Consider the following 19035-nt stretch of genomic DNA (forward strand, 5'->3'; position numbering starts at 1 on the left):
TAGCCACACATCTCTTCTTTTAGATAATCCACCATCACCTGAGCTAGTTTATTTCCATTCAGCATTTAAACAATTTTCAGTACTTTGTTATTAATGAATTGAAGTTTTGTTTTCATTGTAGCTTTGTGTTTCTATTTGTATTTATATTTCATTTCATTCCTTCATAAATTTGGATCAGTGGTATCATATCAATCTTCTCTTTCTCTATTTTTATGTGCATGTCCTTAACGAGGTCGGGGTATAAAGAGTTATGCATTGAACTGGTTGAACCCTTACAGGACCGGTTTCACTGACCCTGGTGACCTCCCATGGCGAAAGAAAAGAAAGATGAGGGGGTTGGAGATCCTTTTAAAATGTTGCTTGAAGAAGACCTCGAGCGACAAAGGAACGAGATGACGGACAACTTTTCCAGGATCCTTCAATAGATGCCCACAGGCGACGCATCTTACTCCCTTTAAAGTACAAGTCAACTTTGACATTCCCATATTTGAAGGTCGGATAGATGTAGATGTAGATAAATGGTTGAATCTGCTGGAAGATACTTTTTGTTTCATGATTTTTCCAATAAGGAAAAGATAACTTTTTCACTCCTCAAAGTTACCCCCCACGTCAAGGATTGGTGGGAAATCTATTGTGAGCAGAGGGACAAGAGGGAACCCTCATTGTTTTCAACTGCACCCACTCGGAATACTTTCCGGGATGCTATCAAGGAACAATATTATCTTGTCGAGAGATATGAAGATAATTACATAAAATGTGCCACACTGCAGCAGGGAAGGGACCAAGATGTATCAGAGTTCATAAATATATTTCATACCCTTCACACAAAGTTGGGTATCAACGATTCTAAGTGGCAGCTCGTACTCAAGTACCGCGATTGTCTGCACAAATTCATTCAGGACGAGTTGGAGTTCCTGGACATCTCCTCGCTTGGCACCGCATACTGATATGTTGTCAATATCGAGCAGAAATTTAAATAGAAGAGGTGAGACGTTGGATATGCAAATCTGAAGCAAGGAAAAGGCATCCCCAAACCACAGAACAAAGGACAAAGCCAAGGTAGGGTGACCCAATACAACCCATATAATTCGCCAGCAAATAATAGCACCACGAATACAAAGAAGGACACAGGGAAGTGGTATGAGTTTCATAAGAGCCCCACTCACAAGACAAGTGTGGGTCGTGCCAAGCAGTCACTGGTGGTCGAGTTTAAGGCTTTGAAATCAAATGCATGTTCTGACTCTGAGTCATACCCCGACAAGGGGAATGACAAAGGGAAGCAGATTACCAATGCAAATTCCAGTGCCACCATTGCCACCACCAAGGTGCAGAAGATCAAGCCCGAAGATATAGAGGAAGGGGAGCGTCACTTCCACTCACAGATGTGGGTGAAGGGGTCTTCGTTGCAGTTCATTGTCGACAATAAGAGCCAAAATAACCTCATCTCAATAGAGTTCATTAAGTGGTTATGCCTACCAACCATGCCACACCCGCAGCCATACACCATTGAGTGGCTCCACCAAGGACGAGATCTCCGCGTCAACTAGCAATGTCATTTTCCATACAACATCAAACCCTTCACAGATCAGGTACTGTGTGACATTGCTCCTCTGTAATTTTGTGATGTATTATTAGGCCAACCATACTTGTGGAAGAGTCATGTTTTGTATGAGTCCAGGCCCCACACTGTTATTATTACTTTGGGAAATATGTTATATAGGATACCATAAGTATCCTCGCCTACCGCCATCTCTTTAAGCTTTGCGAAGAAATGTAGTAAGATCATCTCCTAAACCAGGAATGTTGTTTAATTGTTTATTCACTCTCAAAGTAAAGGGAAGATCATGGCCACATTCATGGCCCCTTGGAAGGGTTACTCAACGCAGTCGAAGCAAGTGAATAAGGTAATGGAAGAATAAAGGGACATCTTCTCCTCACCCACAGGGGTGATATTTCACTCTCAAGTAAAGCATTCGATCGATATGACCCCCAAAGCACCTCTACCCAATGGGTTGATATATCGTCACTCCATTATAGAAAATCAAGAGATCAAGCGGCAGATACAGGAGATGCAACAAAAAGGGCACATCTGACCAAGTTCCTCACCTTATGGGAGCCTAATTGTACTTGTACAGAAGAAGGATGAGACCTGGAGGCTCTGCATTAATTATTGGGCACTGGAAAAAAATCATTGTTAGGAATAGGTATCCAATCCCGTGAATTGATGACCTTCTCGACCATCTCAAGGGGGAAAAGTATTTCAACAAGATTGATCAGAATTCTGGCTATCCCCAGGTTCTAATACAGCTCACATATATATGGAAGATTGCCTTCAAATCTAAGGGCCTTTTTGAATGGTTGGTCATGCCTCAGGTTGACAAATGCCCCTACAACTTTTATGAGGTTGATGGATGACATCTTGCGGCCCTTCACCAACTCGTTCGTGGTTATATATATGGATGATATGAGAGTTGGTAAGATCACTTGCAACACATTCGATGTTGTAGGGAAAAGTATCCGACTCGGATGACCCTATCCCACTCTAAGGGTGATAGTACCTCAGCAACAACTGTAAAGAAAACTACTTAAGGTTTACTTCTTTATGAAAGCAAAAGAGAGTGGATAAATGCACTAACCGTTGCCTTGCGCTTAATGTCGAATCCAAACTCTTCTCTATGGCCGCTTGCTCCCAGCTCTTTGCTCTTTTGCCGGCCCAGCTACAATGAGATCCTGCAAAATGACAAAGAAGGAGACTACAAGAGGCATGCAATCATAACTGATTCACGGATTAGCATAAACCAAATATACAATTATCACAAAACATCATTGGAACAAATGCATATAGAAGAACCTCAATAGCTTTTATTAATGAAGAAGTAAAGGTTCTGAGATTGTTACAACCATTGAAGGTCCTAATCCAGCAACACCTCCCAGCAGAAAGAATTTCTCCTCTTCACCTCCCTCAAGCAATCACCCAATAGCTCTATAGTGAAACCAACAGCATAGCATTACTTTGCACAAAATTCCCGCCTCTTGAGCTCATAGGAGAGAGCTCAATATATAGATGAATTGAGAAAGGATGAGTCAGCTTGCAACTGATGTGTAGCTGCCTTGTGTCCTCTCTCTCTTCAGTTAATCTTTAGTTGATCTTCAGTTCTTGAGTCCACTTGGAGAACCTTGCTTCCACTTGGAGAAACAGAGCCTCTGACTCATCACAAGGCGAAATCCCTGATCCAAGTGTCATTTTTGGAGTAATGACTCAGTGTGCCACTTGTCCCATCTCGCTCAGCGCAGGTGGCCTTTGTTCCACTTGCTTTGCAACGCAGGTACCCCATGGAGGATCTGAGTTTCAGCGCAGAAGCCTAGTGGAGCACCTGCTTTGATTTCAGGATTGCTTGTTTTTGAGTGTTTTCAGGTGGAGAACTGATCTGAGAGCTGTTGGTTTGCTGACCTTGTTCCTCTAGGGGTAGGAACATCATGTTTAGGGAACTTTGGATCCCTTGGATTATTGACAATTCATGCCTGTTGCTGTAAGGCACAAAATTGTCTATAACAGATGCCCCCTAAAGTATGAGGTCGTTTATCGGGTGAAATGCTTTATTGAGAGGATCCGAAGTTCATTCAATCTGTTGAGAAGTGTCCTGTAATAAGATACAATACAATACATTATTTTTCATACATTTTCATGATCTAGTTGAGGCGGGCATTCCCATGCTCAGCTTTATAAATACATTTTGGTACATAGAACAGACGATCGTCTGATTGTAGACTGATAATTCTCTGCTAAAATTATCATCCTTTGAGAAGGATGATCATCTGCTGTAATGATGTACATATCAAATGTCTTTATGTCCTGAATATATATCGCAGCCCGGATGGATGAAACTAGATCCGGGGTCTTCAATCTCTTCCGATCTTCACTCGATGTACAAGTCGATCCATGTGAGAATTTCTTGAAGTCGAACATGGAAAGACATCGCTTGATTACCGGTCAATGATGTAAACCGTTAACAAACGCGAGAGGAATCACCGATAAGGATGATGACCCTCAAGGTACGGCAGTACAATTCACATGGTGGGAATAAAGGACTTGGCGTCGACCACCATGCAAAATCTTCTGGTCGAAGGTCATTGATGTATACCTGTCGCCGGAAGTGAGAAACTTGCCATTGAGGCATGCAAGCTTCAAAGTACTGAAGGGGGTGTTCCTAGATCAACTCCTTGGATAATGAGCTGATGTCGACAAGGAGCGATCCGTCAAAGGAGGGCCTTAATGAATCCCACATCAGTGACACGGAACGGAGCTAGTGATTGTGATGAGGTGAAAACAAACTGTGATGTATGATTCAGGGTGGCGGTCATGAAGTGGATGAAGGATAATGTATGGCAGTGGATGGGACACGGTTGACTCTTTGCAGAACCACATCTCTTGAACATATAACGACACTGATGTGATGGATTGGTAGCATTACCCCAATTTTGGATGGTGTGGCGAGGACCATGGTTATGAGACCGGTGAATGAAACAACCCAACCCGATGTGATACGGAGGACAAAGTGTCATGTTCAAGAGCGACTTGCTACCATTAATGCTGTGAGGTTCTCCCAATTTTTCCCCAGTCATTGCTGACCAGTACCTCTTTATTTTTGTCAAGCTTGAGGAGGATAACATATGCTTGTTCTATAACCTGCCCTTCGGGCAAGCCCATCGCTATGTTTTAACGAGCCTAGCGATAGGGAAACTCGTTCTCGTCTAAAGACAAGTTTGTGGCTATTTAATCATTTTAACGAGTCTAACGACAAGGAAAACTCGGTCCTTTTCATTTTTAGAGAGTCTGAAAAGATACGAAAAGTTAACTCCAAAATTCCTTTTTCGTCTTCTAATCCCTTAAGTCCGAAAAAGTATAAAACCATACAGAAGGGATGAATTTTCGATTTCTTTAACGAGCCGAACAAAACAAGCGCTCGATCTTTTTGTGCAATAATCCCTCAGGTCCAAAAAGATTAAAATCTAGAGGAGGGATAGCTCTTCCGGTCCTTTTAACGAGCTGGAAGGCCAAAACTCGGCAAACTTTTCATATTTTACGAGTCAGTGAAAAGAGCTCAAAGAAGACTCGTCTTTTGAGGAACGAGTGATAAACAGGGATAGCAGCAGATTCCAGGTACAGGTTGGAATTTTCCAATCACGGCAGTGTCACAAGGATGGCTAAGTGAAATCACTCTTCGCAGCTGTTCCTCAAAATGGGTAAACACACATATGGAGATGAACGATTGGCCAAAATGAACGGATGGAGGTGATGGCATATAAACACGACCAAGGGCTTTTAATATGGCTTTCAAAGGTTACTTTTCTCAATGGTTATTTACCGGTTCATTTTTTCTGAGTGAGCTTGAACTGCTAGGGAAAGATTGCTCACAATTTATGTTTATTTTTTAACGAGCATGAACTCTGCACAAAAACTGCTCGATTCTTGCGTTTATTTTTTAACGAGCATGAACATTGCTAAAACTGCTCAATTTATACCAGTCTTAATACAAGGAATGCCTTAGGTGAGGTAATCTTATTTAAGGAGCGATACCTCACTAATTACTCCAATTTGGCAAGTTTTAACTTTTGCCCTTCATCCTTTCTTTATGCAAGCTGGAAACGGCTAATCCTACGAGTTTAACGGGTTAGACCTACATGTTTAAAGGGAGGACCTAAAAATTAAAAAAATAAATAGTCGTCCCGTGCTTGCACTCCAAAAGGTTTGCATGCCCCCAGGTATAAAGTATAATTTCGAGATTCTGTCCTCTTACTTATTATTCGAAAAATGGTTTTGTTCGCTGCCGCAAACTAAACTCTCTTTTCGGCGATGTCTATCATTAGGTTGCTAAGGATGGTGACTACTTGTTTCAGCAATTTCATCTCTTTCTTTGGAGACTGCCCCTACTTATCCTTCAAAACATATTGTTTTAATGGGTGAGGCTTGACATTCAAAGATGGTGGCTACTTGCTGCCACAAGTGGATCTCCTCCTTAGGAGAGCCTACTTTTTTAGACAAAGGGAGACGATCTTTTCGCTCACATAACTTTGACAAAAGAATTTTATCCTAGAACAACCCTCTCTTCCTTTTTCGGACGGGGTACGGACTAGTCCATTCTTCTGCGGAAATTAACTTTATACCCAAGGTTTTCTCTGCCCAAGGCAGGCCAGGGTGCATGCCCCCTGGGTCCCAGTTCTTTCTTTCCGAATTACTCGCATTCATCGGGAAGTAGAACCGGGGGTGGTGGCATTCCTCGAGTGAATAAACCGTTAAGGGATGGTATTTGACTATTTGCGATGCGTGATCCTGGAAATGAAAGTTGGTCTACGAGCTTGACCATTCTTCCTTCGTGCGGAAAACACATGACTCTAAAGAGCGAGGACACTATTGCCTCCATGCAATATATATAGTCTCGTCCAAGGAGTAAGTTATAAACCAAGGGTCCCTGGACGACCATGATGTTCATATGAACTGTCTTCCCTTTCAATGTAACTGGAACATTGGGGAGAATCCCTAACGGGTGACTGGTTCCTTTATCAAAACCTGATAGATTTCTTATCTCAGGTAAAAGCGCCGGGCAACCCAGTGCTTTCCAAGCAATAGAGGAAAGGATACTCACAGATGCCCCTTCATCAATGATAGTTCCAGCCATCACCATTCTGTAGATTTGGACTATGATTCTGAATGGGATACTGGCTGGTAACCGGGGTCTGCCTAGTTGATTCCAATCAAAGGATACAACTAGGTTGCTTGGTGGTGGGACCGAATATACGGTCGGATACGACCCTGACGATGTTCCTTCCTGCGATAAAGGAATGGGCGCATTGCCCTGATGCTTATCAGAGTCTGTGTTGATGAAAAGAATATGGACGGTGTCATCCTTATCCTCTTCAGTGAGGGTGTCATTTGAAGATGGGTCTTCAATGACGGAGTCATTGGAGGATGAAACCTCTGAAGGAAGAACCGGGTCGACTGCCGTTTCGACCTTTAGACTTTCGTCTGGTCTGGATTCAGCAGGTTCATTCTCAATGACCGACACTTCAGCCGACCACTTGAGCGGGTCAGCTGGATTTTCAACTATCGAGGGATTAGGCGCGAGTTTTTGGTATCCAGGAGGAAGTCGTAACGGTGAAACCGGACGATCTTCCAAAACTCTCTTTGCCTCATCTAAGAATGGACATCGGTGGATGGCATGATCTCCTTCACACAACATACAGGGTGATCTTGGTCTCCCTCTTCGTCCTTCACTCTCGCTAGTTGACGGACTGCAATCAACATGACTACCAGAGGTTGATGCTATCGGATTGTGCAACCTTGGGGACCAGTCCCTTAGTATCCGAGGAATACAAGGACAATCACGATGGAAGTGGGCCCCTTTGCAAATGACACATGGCGATTTAGGCCCGGTCGGTGCAGTGTGTGGGTTTTTGTCAGCTGTCTTTTGCTTGCCCCCAGTCGCCTTCGCCATAGGCCCCTTCTGCTTCTTTTCTCTCTTCTTCTTTTCCTTCTTCTCCATGGGAGGCTGACTTTTGCCGGCTCTACCTTGTGAAGATGAAGGATCAGAGGGAGAATTATAAGAAGTGGAAGGCTGGTGGGTAGTTCTAGACTGGTCTGACTGTTGATTCGACTGCTCAGGATTAGTGGCGATCTGAACTACATTAGTTGAAAAAAGCCATACAGGTAGGCCAATTGTCAATCCTGGAAGTGACAATGTGGCCATATGAGGCGCACCAACATCTCCCCAAGAGGAGAAGGGATTTGGACTTCCACCAAGGTTACTTCCTTGGTTGGTGGGCTCCATACTTTTCAACTGAAAGATCAACGTGGGAATAACAGGTGATTATGTTCCGTTTAAAATAAGTTTTATTAACGACGCTTTTAGACACAAACTTGCTTTTTCATGTTTTAAGAGTCGAGAAAAAGCTAAAGATGACTCTAGTCGCCTTCGATGTTTTAACGAGCCCGAAGTGACAAATGCTCGGATGGACTTTTTCAGTTATAGAGTTTGAAAAAGGCCAAAAGAAACTTCTCTGGAGTTCTAGGCAGAGGGTGTGCCAAACTTTTCGCGAAACCACAGAATACGTTTTACGGTACGGGTGGTCGATCTTCGTGAATGCTGTGTTCACTGCATCGCGATCAGTAGGGCGGCCGACACGGCTTCCTATGGATAAAGGATAATTGCCTATAGGGGTCTCCCAATATATACGCGACGGTACGTGGGAGCACAAGTCCGTATTAGTGCCACCGACTCTCAGGAGGAATCACCCACCTTCGTAGAGATCGACAGTCACTATGTTTAACGACGCCGGAACACGTCTCTACCTAGACCTCTATTTGTTTGCGTTATGTTACAAAGCGTTGTTATGTAAATTGGATTTATTTTAATGTTGATCTTGCTTAGCAGTTTGCCTTTAAGGATCACCACGAGATGTATGTAACAAATTCCTGAATGCAGTCTAAGATGAGAAGCAAACTTTTCAATCTTTCAACTTTGAAAACCTTAACTACTGAGGGAAAAGAAAGGCAAATCTTTTCACACAGATCATAGAGCACACACTAAATGCAAATTTTTTCCTAAATCGTCAAGCAAACAGTCAAATGCAAAATGCACAATGCATGTATTTTCTTTTCCCTTTCTTAATGTGGATGGGTTACAAAAAGAAAGTTGTTATATAACTTTGATTTCGATTTAAAGCGAAAGTAAACAAGCTTGTCCAAAATCAAAAGACACCTTAAGATTCACTTGCTTAATCACTGGAAATGCATGAAATCAAACCATAATGACGAAAGTAAATGACTAATCAGCTATGGACAGCAAACAAGCTAACTCTTTAGACCAGCAAAATGCCTAACACAGGTTCAGATCTAAGAGGCCAAAAGCAAGACTAGTTTACTCTTCGTTATGGGAAATCGTAAATGAGTAAGAAATACAAAGAACAAGTACAATTTCGTTATATGACAGAGGCAGAATGATGGCAAGTAATATTGGTTTCAGAACAGGTGCAAGACTGGTAACTGGCAGCCAAATCAATAGTGAAAACAGGCAAGAGAAAAGGAGGAAACCCCAACAGCACTAGGCAAAATTGGGCCAACGCAGGTGCTGCACAGCCAGTCTGGCTCTCAGCGCAGGTAGCCCCTTCGGGACCTGCGTTGCAAAGCAGGTAGCCTGTGTACTACCTGCTTTGGAAAACGAGAATTGCGTTTTCACAGTTTCCGGGTCATAATTTTCTCAAAAATGCACAGTTTTTGCTCAAATCAGAAACAATCAGTCAAGCACACTCAAAGGGATGATTAGGAGTATGAAAAGCTATCACTAAGAGCTTACAAGGATCCTTGTAGATCAGCTCTTCAAATCATGAACTTGCTCAGAAATGAGCTAGAGTAGCTGCCCTCTACTTCGCTTTTGATATAGTCAAAAGCTTTTCGATTTGGTACTCTTTCATTCAGGAAATGAATAGCAAAATACTACAAACAATCAAACAGATACGATCCCCAGCGGAGTCGCCAGTTTGTTGTAGGGAAAAGTATCCGACTCGGATGACCCTATCCCACTCTAAGGGTGATAGTACCTCAGCAACAACTGTAAAGAAAACTACTTAAGGTTTACTTCTTTATGAAAGCAAAAGAGAGTGGATAAATGCACTAACCGTTGCCTTGTGCTTAATGTCGAATCCAAAATCTTCTCTATGGCCGCTTGCTCCCAGCTCTTTGCTCTTTTGCCGGCCCAGCTACAATGAGATCCTGCAAAATGACAAAGAAGGAGACTACAAGAGGCATGCAATCATAACTGATTCACGTATTAGCATAAACCAAATATACAATTATCACAAAACATCATTGGAACAAATGCATATAGAAGAACCTCAATAGCTTTTATTAATGAAGAAGTAAAGGTTCTGAGAGTGTTACAACCATTGAAGGTCCTAATCCAGCAACACCTCCCAGCAGAAAGAATTTCTCCTCTTCACCTCCCTCAAGCAATCACCCAATAGCTCTATAGTGAAACCAACAGCATAGAAATACTTTGCACAAAATTCCCGCCTCTTGAGCTCATAGGAGAGAGCTCAATATATAGATGAATTGAGAAAGGATGAGTCAGCTTGCAACTGATGTGTAGTTGCCTTGTGTCCTCTCTCTCTTCAATTAATCTTTAGTTGATCTTCAGTTCTTGAGTCCACTTGGAGAAACAGAGCCTCTGACTCATCACAAGGCGAAATCCCTGATCCAAGTGTCATTTTTGGAGTAATGACTCAGTGTGCCACTTGTCCCATCTCGCTCAGCGCAGGTAGCCTTTGTTCCACTTGCTTTGCAACGCAGGTACCCCATGGAGGATCTGAGTTTCAGTGCAGAAGCCTAGTGGAGCACCTGCTTTGATTTCAGGATTGCTTGTTTTTGAGTGTTTTCAGGTGGAGAACTGATCTGAGAGCTGTTGGTTTGCTGACCTTGTTCCTCTAGGGGTAGGAACATCATGTTTAGGGAACTTTGGATCCCTTGGATTATTGACAATTCATGCCTGTTGCTGTAAGGCACAAAATTGTCTATAACATTCGACATGTCCTCCAAACCCTGCAGTGGCACAAACTATGTGCAAACCTGGAGAAATGCACCTTTGGCATGACCCAGGTCCAATATCTGGGTTACATCATAGATGACCAAGGTGTGCATGTGGATCCAGTTAATATGAAGTCATTCAAGATTGGTGTTGGGGAAATTATATGAATGATATATCGCCACAAATTAAACTATCAACTAGGGATTCATAACTGGTAGAGTTGATACAATATATGTGTCGATAATGGAAAAGTTCCTATGTCTGATGAGTATAGCCTAGATAAGAACTCAAAACTAATACTCCATTTTACAAATTTCAATCTAAATTCCTCACACAAGCAAAACTCATAAATAAAATCTCAGCAAGCATGTGATCTAAAGGTTCTTTCTCAGGTAATAATTTTGTCCAATTACAGGCTCATGAAATAGAAAGATGGATTCAACTCTATTTTCCTGTAACAACTAATTAAAATAAACTTACTGCACTTAAGCACAACAATCATTCCTAATTTAACTAGTTCTGGAGAAAGCTATACATTCTTGTACAGGAAATGTTCGGTATGAAAAGAGTCTTCACTTAACAGCACATGCAGGTGAATGGTGAGATCTCTTATCTTAACTGTTTTTGTTCTTCAAAATAGAAACCAACACTTAAACATACAACTTGAGAAATAAAGTTTTCATTCACACAACCAATGAATTATCACTCAGAAACTAACATCTCCAGATTTATATCACACACTCTTAAATAGATTACTTGCATAGAATCAAAACTGGAATCATATTAAATACTTTGAGATTGGATTATAACATTAAATCACTCTTCACACATAAACCAAGTTGTATTCACAATAACTATAATAAAACTTGCCTTGAAGGCTTCAGTGGGCCCTTGTTTAGCTACCAGGGAAAGCTCGAACAATTTACAGAACTAAGGAATCTACTAACACATTGAATTCATCAATTTCCGCTTATATTATTGATTTAAAAAGAAAGGATTACAAAATCAAATCTCCAGCATACCAGTAATGTTTACACCTTTGTATCTTTGTCTCTTTATTTCTCTTATTGTCTCTGTAAATTAGATGCAACTCTCTATATAACAACTATCATCTATGAGCCTTATCTTATAAAGGAATGGTTGTTACATACAAATTTAAAAGATATCGTCAAATCATCATAAAAATATTACATTTCACTTTCCTTTACATATTTGGCTTCATCCTCATGACACGTATTGCATCAGTGATGAAGCGTATCTCGATTTTCCATAAAAAGGTAAGTCATTTGACCATCAGTGCCCTCAATCTCGTCGAAGGAAACTCACTCGAACCATTGAAGCTGAAGAGTCGGGTCTGGTACTGGATGAACACAGTGAGTGCGGGATGAACACTGGTACCAGATGAACAGAGTCGGTACAAGATGGATGATATCGGTGTCAGATGAACGTTGGTACCGAAAAAACACAAGTACGCGAGTACCGAACGAGAACAGGTACCGGATGAACATAGGCGCATGGGTACCGGATGAACGCAGGTGCACAAGTACCGGATAAGCAAAATTGGTGCCAGATCAGCGTGAACAGGGTCTAAAAATCTATTTGAGTCAATCCAAATAATTAGAGTATACAAAGAATCAATTATTTCATTCCTACTAACAAGAAATCATAAAAATCAAGCTTTGAATATAAATTACCTCATAGATACATAAGGATGCTAAAAGTTATGTTCTTGAAGAAGGTAGGCAAGTGGTGAGTAGGTTTCGAGGTAAAGTTGGTCAAAAATAGAGGACAATATAGGGTATTATAGGCATAAAAAATGAGACCCAACATTCCCCCATGCCTAAGTCATGGCATGTCCTCATGCAAAAAGTGTTGAACCATTCCTCAAAATTTCAAAAATGGGGTCTTCTTACAACTTTCCTGAACATTAGCTGTTTGGATCTAAGATATTTACACCCGAAGGCTCTTCTTTTAGTTCCCTTTTAATAACCCTGGTATAGTGTATCAGGTGAAGAACTTTCTTAAGCCTGGTGGAGACCTCATCATGCTCATATTGCAACCTCTGGATATTCTCCCTTAATTTCTCATTCTCTTTCTTGATGTACCTGTCCAATGGCTTATACTCTTTCACTTTTTCCTTTAGTTTTTCATTTTCCATCTAAAATCTCTCAATTGTCATCTGATCACTAGTTAGAAAAATATCATATTCAATTGTTGCATACTTAGTGGTTTCCTTACTAGACTCAACTTCTTTTTCACTAGCCTCAACTTCTTTTCTTAATTCTTTAAAATTTTCTGTAACTAATTACTCTATTTCACTAAGCTTTTCAACCTGTGAATGTTCCTTTTCAGGTGAAGCAAAGACATCTATTGGATTTTCTGGAAGAGAAGGGGTATGAGTGACCATTACCTATTGTACCATGCTCCTGGTAGTTCGTCGTGTAGGTGTTGATGACTCACCAGATTTGTTGTTAGGAGTGAAGATATCGTCTTGAAATAATCTCCTCTTCTTCCTCTTGGTCTGTGACATGAACTCTGAGATTTCTCCCTTCTGTGCATGTTTCTCCTTCTCTTAAGAAGCTTGTGTTATGCCACCCTTTTCAGAAGTTTGTGCTTTGTCACCCTTTTCAGAAGTTTGTGCTATGTCACCCTTTTCACTTGTTCTAGGCTTTTTCATCTTTTTAACCCTTGGCTCAGGAGTGTCCTCCTGAGGTAACTCAACAGCTACCTCTAAAATAGCACCTATGAGTTCTCCTCCATCACTATCAGCATGCTTCCTTTTCTTCTTTTCACTCCTTGAGGTTTTTCTTGGAATGGGTGAATCAAGAGAATGGATTTTACCTTTTATTGATTGCCTTGTTGGTGCAGGAGATTCCTCCTCCACTATCATTTTACCCTTGTCTGATTGAATCATAGATTTTGGTGAAGTAGAGCCAACAATGCCTTCTTTGGATTTTGACTTCTTATGTTTCTTCTTACTAGTCTCATGTATATTGTCTAGATCCTTATTACTATCCACTAGCTTGTTTTCTTCTATGGATTTGGAACTTCCTTTTGGAGAAAAATGTTATGTGAGTAATGCTTTCCAAATGCTACCCTGCTTCCTTATCTAATGAGTAACTAAATTTTTTATCAATCCATGATGATAAATTCTAGTCTCAACCTTTTTGGAAACTAATTTAACTCATCTTACCATCTTGTTTAAACTCATCCAAAGGAAGTATGGGAATTTTATCTAGGGTCCTCGTTCAAAATGTAACAAAAGTCTTAAATGATAGAGAAAAGTGACTACATACCTTCCTTCGCATGTTAAGAATCTCTGCAAGCTATTAATCATTAGCTTATATTCCTTTTTGATATAGTTCCTAGGAATACCCTTAGACCAGTCAAGGTTCAAATGTTTAGGTTCTAAGAACTTTCGACAAAGCTCCTTGTTAATATTTACACCCTTGAAGTATTTCTCCCCTACATCCGATAATCCTGTAGCTTCCTCTATAGTAGCTTCTATGATCTCTAACTTCATACCTCCTAGCTAAACATATTCACCATCATAACTTTGAGTGAAGGCGTGAGAAACACCCTCATGGTATCCTTTAAACTTTTTTAGAAACGGAATCCAGCCAAATTGCTCGATTTTTTCTTTGCACAGCTGATATTCCTTTGTTTCTTGATCAAACTGGAACATTGGTTCGTCTTGGTCCACCCCCATGTTGGCTTTAACGACAGGTCTCAGACAATTTCTAGGGATAAATCTCGGAAAGGGTTGAGTACCAAAAATGATAGAGTACCGAAAATGACGAAGTACCGAAAATGACAGAGTACCAGAAGTTGGGTTATGGCAATGCGACAGAGCTAGTGCTGGATGAATCGGTGAGGATGAGTGGAATGAAGGAAAAATGGTATGAAAGAGAGAAATGATTCTCATCTAGATGGCGAAGCCATCCAGAAGAGCATTTATAATTTGAAAGGAGATGGTAACGGTCAAATGGTTTCCATAATTACAAGGTGAGCACATACAAGATGATGGCGATAAGTCACATGTAGAGATTATTTAGAAGATCATCTCCGTTAATGATGTCAAATTTCATTCAAATGTAGGTTAGCCACGATGGAGAAAACGTGGTTGATTGGACTAGTACATCAGTACGGGACGATCAATGTCATGGTTCTGGTAATCATTCATCGTAATTATTCAATTTATGGTTATGGGGTAGTGGTAAAATCATTGTTTAAACAAACCACGAAGGTAGAATATATTCAACGTATAATTCATTTGCACGAATTATGATTAGCATTCGTCCAATCACACCCATGATTTCCCCATTCGATCATATCATAAAAAGGATTATTTTTCCTCAGAAAAATAGGGGAATAAAGGTGAGTACTTTAGGATTTAGGATATGGGTTTAACAACTGATGGTAATAAAGGTTCATGAGGGTAATTATATATTCATCACATGAATAATATGAATCTTAATAGCAGAAAATAAAATACTCACCTCAAATCTCCATTATTGGATCAACACAAAAAAGATTTTTTAGTACTGAATGAAAATTGTTTTCCAATATCAGATGAACACAGAAGACTACTTTCCAGTACCAGATGATTACATGGAGTTTTTCTTCAGTTCCGGATGAAATTTTAATAAGATTCCAAGATGCATAGTCTTCACATTGGAATCATGCAGGCTCTCCTTGTATCTCAACATGTTTTGAGTGTCAAGTTGGAGTAGGTGTTGATGTTGCATGTGAATTTTTTCTACCAGAAGGATTACACTAGAAAAAATACAAACAACACACTGGTACAGGAACTTTAAAATTGTAGTGGAAGTGTCAAAAAATGAGGCCAAAGAATTCAATTATCAAGCTCCAAGCTCGATAACAAGAAGGAATTGTGTAGTTGGACAGCCTCCTCTTTTTTGGAACCAAGCTAACCACTGCTTCTGTGGCCACTTCCATTTTTTATTGGCAAATAAACCTAACTACTAATGTTTTGTGGATTTTTCTCAAGCCCAGATGAGTTAATACTCACCAGTATTTTCAATTTTTAGGAGTTTGAAAAACTTAAAGAAAACTCCATTTCACTTACATGTGGATTTTTCTCGAGCTCGGGCTAGTTCGTGATCATCGATGTTTTCAATTTTAAGGAGTCTGAAAAACTTAGAGAAAACTCCATTTACTGTCCCATGGATTTTTCTCGAGCCCAGGCCAGTTCTAGCTCGCCGGTGTTTTCAATTTTAAGGAGTCTGAAAAAACTAAAGAAAACTCCATAGGTTCCTTTTCCATAAGTAATTTACCCAGGCTAGTTAAAAGGATAAACTTACACCTAGTAAATGGCATTATTTATTGTTTATATACAGGGAAGGAAACATAGTTAGTAATATCAAAATCATTGTCCAACAGCACACCTATATACATATATGTATAAAGTTAAATTAAATTATACAACAAAACTTACAGTGGTGGATCAGCAAGAGGAGAAATCCCCTTTCTAACCAACTGCATTTCAGAATTTTGAAGAACATGTTTGGTAAAATCCTCTTTAGACAGTGGCTTATGATAAACTTTCAATCGATGTCCATTCACAAAAAAGGAAGTTTTATGTTCATTGATAGTTTTTATCTTGATCGAACCATTGTCATAGACTGTATCTACCTCATAAGGTCCAAGCCATTGTGTTGTTAATTTTCCTTTGAAATCCTTAAACATGTTGTCATACAACAAAGCCCAGACATCTGGTTGAAAACATTTCTTCTTAACAAAATTATTGTGTCATTTGGTTCTTTGGTCCTGAACAAGAATCTTCCTTTGAAGAGAATCTTGTCTAATCTCATCCATGGAATTCAATTTCATTAGCATTTGTTTATGTGCCTCATCTAAATCCATTCCTAGCTGCATGGGACTTCTAAAGGTTTTAACTTGGAATTATATAGGAAGCAATACTTGTTTCTCGTAAACCAACTCATAAGGAGAATGTCTTGTTGTGTTTCTCTAGGTTGTCCTATAGGCCCACAAAGCTTCTGGTAACCTATTAGCCTAGTCTTTATGATGCAGTTGTATTGTCTTGGTGAGAATGGCCTTGATTACTTTATTGGTAGACTCTTCATGTCCATTCGCCTGGGGGCGGTAAGGTGTATATTTCCGGCGTCTAATTTTATAGTGATATGTGATATATTTGACCAATTTGGAAGTGAATTGAGTGCCTTGATCAGTTACTATTTTGCTTGGTACACCAAAATGGGTAAATATCTCTTCAAATAAAAATTCATCAACAAATTGTTCATTTGTAGAATATAGTGATTTAACCTCTACCCATTTGGTCACATAATCCGTACATACCATAATATATTTCTTCTTTTTGGACATAGGAGAAATTGGTCCTACAAAATCTAATGCCCATTTATCAAAAGGTTCGATGACTACCTATGCTTAAAGAGGCATTTCATCTGTTGGGATAGGTTTCCCCATCCTTTGACAATCATCACAATTGGTCACATATTTCTTTTCATCCTTAAAAATGGTGGCCCAATAATACCCAGATTGTAACACTTTATATGCAATTCTTTTTTCGGTGAAATGTCCACCACATGGCTCATTATGGCAAGCTTTTAGAATGTCTTTCATTTCATCTTCTTGTACACATCTTTTGATCGCCATATCTGGTCCAGTATGGTATAAACCATCATCATGCCACATATAATTAGTACTAAGTTGTATGATTCTCTGTTTTTCCCTTGAAGACAAATGTTGTGGCAAATTTCCTATAACCAGGTAATTAGCTACATCTGCATACCAAGGAGTATAAGTAGAAATAGAAAATAAATTCTCATCCAGAAAATCATCAGTAATTGGTGCACTGTCACCTGTGTGGACAAGTCTAGACAGAAAAGCAGTGACAAGATTATATTTTCCTGGTATGTTAATGATAGTAATATTAAACTCTTGCAGTAGTAACAACCATCTAGTAACACGAGCATTGGTGATAGGTGTATTAGCTTTATGGTCTATGTGTACAAAAATTTCATACCTAGTTATATAATGTCTAAATTTATTTAAATTTATTAATGGTGTGAATTACTAATAAGAATTCTTTTTCAGTGATTGTGTAGTTTAGTTATGTAGGAGAAAGATTTTTGCTAACAAAATAGATGGCATAGGGTATTTGATTCTCTCTTTGGCCCAAAACAGCCCCCAAAGTTGTGTATGAGGCATCAGTACAAATGTGAAAAGGGAGGGCCCAATTTGGTCCTCTTAGAACTAGAGCAGTTGATAGTTTTTGTTTAAGAGGTTCAAGGGAAATTTGACACTGAAAATCCCACTTGAATTCTTCATATTTGGTTAAAAGTTGTAACAAAGGGGCGGCTATTGTTGTAATTTTTTGAATAAATCTTCTATAATATCCGGCATGCCCTAGAAAGATTCTAACTTCTTTTTTAGGGTTGGGAGTTTTGATCTGAGCGATTATTTTGATCTTAGAAGGGTCTACTCTTATCCCAGTCCCGGAAATATGATGGCCTAACACAACGCCCTATGTAAGCATCATTCTATATTTTTTATTTCTAATGGCAAGGTTGGTCTCTTGACATATAATTAAAACTTTCTCTAGGTCTTCTAGAGCTTGTTGGAAATCTTCTCCATATATTGTGAATTCATCCATATAGACTTCAGATTGAGGAAAATCAACACATCCCGTTAAGAACAAGTTCAAAACTTGATCTTCAGTTTGTTCTTGAAGACCTTTAGATTATTCAATTGTTAACAATGGTTCAGTACATCCCTCCTCCCCATATGGGTTCTCTATCCATAAGGGGATTTCTGTAGTAGTTTGGGCAAGAGGAAATAATGTAATTTTTTGGCTTTGACATCTGTTGGAAAATGTCATCTCTCCAGCCCTGCATCCAATAAAGGCATCAATGGTGGCTAGCCAAGTTCAGCCCAATAATATTGGATGTCCAGGTTTGGTGGATTTTGGATGGATCACAAAAAAGTCTACAGGGTATTCCGAGGAAGCTAGTACGACTGTTATGTCATCTAGGCTTCTTACAGGTTTAAGGATGGATTTGTCTGCTAACTCCAATAGGGTTTGGGTTAGCCTTAAGCCTTCTAACTGAATCTTTTGCACAATATCCACAATCATGACATTTAGTGTTGCACCTAGGTCAACAAGAATGTTTGGTAAAGATATACCATTAATTTGTATGGTCACTACTGGATTCCCAGGATCATTGTATTTAGAAGGCATCTCTGACATGGTTCTGACAATTGGTCAACTACTTTTATAATAGAGGGATCCTTCCTTTTTCTTCCTGGATTTTTAATGCAAAGATCCATTACAATCTTGTCCTAGATAGGAATATCTTTGGTAGCTTGAAGCAATGGTATATTTACACAAACATTTCGCAGTTCAACCTCTAAATCATCTCCTAGTGGGACCTCGACCTTTTTGACAAGAAATCTC

The sequence above is a fragment of the Pinus tabuliformis genome, chromosome 5_1 (assembly GCF_031772625.1).
Source record: "Pinus tabuliformis cultivar Carrire ecotype Pingquan chromosome 5_1, CPIR1, whole genome shotgun sequence".
In the NCBI taxonomy this organism is placed as follows: Eukaryota; Viridiplantae; Streptophyta; class Pinopsida; order Pinales; family Pinaceae; genus Pinus; species Pinus tabuliformis.